Below are 3803 nucleotides of genomic sequence, written 5' to 3' on the forward strand. Positions count from 1 at the left end.
CTCGAAAATCTTTATCTATATTACCCAGGCATGTCATTATAAAATAACTTAAAATATCCTTCTAAATTTGTATATAAGTTACTAGCGTATGTTGTTATTATAAATAATCTAAATCAAATACTTAAATCTTAATCTAATTATAAGTATGTTCATTATAAAAAAAATATCCAAAAGTAAACCAATATATGATTATACATATTTCTATCATTGTTAATATAAATATGCATGATAGCTGTCACCGTGTAGACCATTTATTCATGTACGAGAGGAAGTGATGAAAAATACATTATTTTCATGTTAAATACAAGATATTGAGGTGAGATGCAAAGTGAAAAGGTATGAATATGGACGAAAAAGTATATAGAGTATTTACTAATTAAAAGTTAATCACAACCGGATAAAAATAAATAGACATGTAAAAGTATTGTGTTAGAATATTAAATTAACGAGAGGGTCGTAGATAACTATTTTGATTATTAACTAGGATGTCTAAGTTCTTAAACAACTATATAATACAATGACTTCTAAAATTATTAGCACGGGTTGATAGATTAGATGGCTAAATGATGGGTTGACTGATTTGGTTGCCCTTCGTTTATGCTACACAAGGAAGAGATGCCCGTTTATTTGCAAGAGCGATAGGGGGCACTGCAAGAACACCTTTTCTAGAGGTCAATCAGGATCCTGTCCACTCAATTTTGGAGTCTCAAACTCGGTATGCTCACCCTCCCCCCTTAAATCCTCCCAGATTTGATCGCCACCAAAGTTAAATCAAGGACTGCAGCCACCAATGAATGCGAACGAGTGTCAGTGCTGACTACTGAACTTTCAATCCCGTCTGTCTGACCTGATCATTTCGACCGCACGCTGCACGCAGTCAACCGAAAGATGGCACGTTTGGGTCGGGAGGATATCTTTTTATTCTTTCGAGGATATCTTTTAATGCTTTCGATCGACGCATGCACAAGCACGTGATCAGCATGCTGCTAATGAAAACATGGCAAGAGAAAGATGAGAATGCTCGTGCGAGTGCCAGTCAATTCCGAAGATTTCGGTGCCGCACGGGCAAGGCACGACGAACTGATCGAAGTGGTCCATCCCTTTTAGTTTACCACTCATTCTCTGTGTAAAAACAGAATAAAAATGTGTTGCACGACGGAGAGATTATGTGTGCTATCAGCAAGCAAAAAAATTTCACAAAAGGTGTAAATTTGTTTTTCCTAGAAAAGAAGACATTGAAATAAGGGCTTTTGATTTTTTGTTCAGAAAAGGGAAAACCACTAAAAATGTTCAAGTGCATATGCGTTCAGATTTCAGGAGCAACAAACAACAAAAGGAATTCCAACAACAGATGGCCCGTCATCCAAGGAAGAAAAGCCCATCCCAGGCCCCGGCGCGGCCTTAGCAGTGGGCCACTGGAAACGTTGCGCGACGAATGCGAAATGGTGATGGGAGCCCGATTAAGGAGCTGGCCACATACTTGGACCGACAACAAACAGGCGGCGATTAGGGCCAGGTAGATAAGAAGCCTACCTGGGCCGTTCAGGCGCTCAGCGCAACAGGCCCGTAAACGGTCCCGGGTCCGCTAAAAAGAAAGTCCATTTGACCTTCAACTAACGACGAAGTTTTGAGTTTTCACCTCTAACCGGATCTTCATGCTCACTTAATTCTAATCGGACGGTTTCGAAATTAAAGTAAGGGAGAACGAAAATATGTTTTTTTTTGTTGGAGGTGAAAAAACTGGAGGAAAGAAAAGAATATACGGGGCGGATGAGTTGCACGCGGCGGCCGCATGTAGAAAGGAGCTCGGTTGCGTTGCGCGTCAAGCATGGTGCCAAGTTGCCACCATTTTTTCAGCGGCATTGAATCATGACGCATGAGAAACACACGTCCCGTGGCGCCATGCGAAACCACGCGCCGGTCGATTCACTGATCCCCAGGTAAAAGGTGGCCAGCGTACGTGTTAGGTTTAACTTGCGTTAACAGGGACGGCTCGTGCGAGATTACTCCTCTCACTAACGCGAGAGATTTCAAGATTGGGTCTCAATTGGCACGCCTTTTAGAATTTGACATCCCTATCACAATGATATGTGGGGTCACTCTAAGTCGCAGGTACCCTCTTTCCTCTACATGTGGAGTACAAGTTTATGGACACAAGTGCCATGTCTAGAGGGTCATATTTATCTGAAACAAGCGATAGGCTTCGAGAGCAGTTCGGGTGCACCGAGTGCTTCCGGTGCTCTCGTGCACCCGATAAATTAAAACCGTCGGATGAATTGCAGACGCACGGATGAATGACATTCATGGAAAAATGGTTTATGTAGTAGTGTTTCTATCTGAAAATGACTTACCATCTTATATAGATATAGTTTTGCAGCGTAGATCGTGTTAATGTCCTAATAATAAATTTATATTTGAAATCGTGTAAAAAGCATGTACATATCCAAACACGAAAAATGCATGAAAGCCAAACCTTATCATGGGTAATCCAAAATAACAAGAGCTAGTGAAGACCATGAATCCTGGTTCCTAGATGGAGTAGTCGTCGTGACCGGCCGGCGTCGAGGTCAAGAATAAACCTGCCACAGTACTGCAGATCCACACGCCCAATATTCGTACGTCGTCAGGCCGGGTATGTACACAACACACGTACCCTGACCTCTGTGGCCAGCACAGCCGCCCTGTCTGCCTTTTGACGCCTTTTCTTTCGCGCTGTCTAGCGCCCATTCACCGGCTCGGAGTTGCTGGCCGCTCCACTCGCCCAGTTGCAGAGATCTGCCGGGGGATCGAGTACTCGACGCACGACCGATCAAATCGCATGCATGATCTGTGCAGGGGCGTCTGCTTCAGCTGTTTCCTGTGTGTACTCGAGATTTCATGCACGCATGTACACACATGCATTATTGTCACTAGATGGGGGAGAGATCCGGTGATCGATCGATCGATCTTGCGGCTTGCAATTTGTTGCGTCCACCTTAATTTGTCTGGACACGAGGGGGAAGTCAATGCATTAACGGAATGTTTTGGTCAAGAGCTAATGATCATGCAGGAGGTGATTAGTTGGAACAAAATCGATCTTGGATCTTGTTGGGTTTATGTATGACAGACATCGATATCCAAAGCATCATAGGGTGGATTGCAATAGCTATTGTAATATGTCTTCTAAGCTTAAGTTAATTGATAAAGGTAGATTTAGTTAGGGGCTGTCTACATAGCACTCGAGTGTAGAAGATCCCACCTACACTTGAATTTTTAGACCGTTAGATCCACGATGGACGGCTGTGATGACTCCAGTTTTTTTCCTTACCTCCTCCCATCTCCCTTTGTCTTCCTTGTCCACCCTACTCCGCCGACCCTTCCACCTCGGTGCTATCCGCCGGCTCCGACAAGGCCCCCCTTCCTCCGCCGCCCCTCTCTCCTCCCTACTCCCTCCCTCCTCCGTTTGTTCTTTCCTGTCGTCAGAGTTCACCTCTATTCCGCGGCTCACCCCCGCCACCGTCTCGACCTCTCCCATACTAACTCGTCACTAGAGCTCGCCCCTGCCCCTTCACTGCCCAACCGGGAATCCACCGCTGCCCGGCAGGCGGCGCCCTCGCCGCCCTGCCTCACCGCCGTCTTGACCGTCACCACCGCCCGCTACCCTGCCGCCCAAAGCTCACTCTAGGTCCACCGGACTCCGGGAGTCCCCAATCCCCGAACCCCTCAAGCTCGTCGGAGATAGGGAGGATGGGTTGAAGACGATGGAGAAAATTTGAGTGTGAGAGCTTCCGGAAATGCTCGGGTATGGTTTAGCAATTCCCTTT

This window comes from Setaria italica, chromosome II (assembly GCF_000263155.2).
Source record: "Setaria italica strain Yugu1 chromosome II, Setaria_italica_v2.0, whole genome shotgun sequence".
Classification (NCBI taxonomy): Eukaryota; Viridiplantae; Streptophyta; class Magnoliopsida; order Poales; family Poaceae; genus Setaria; species Setaria italica.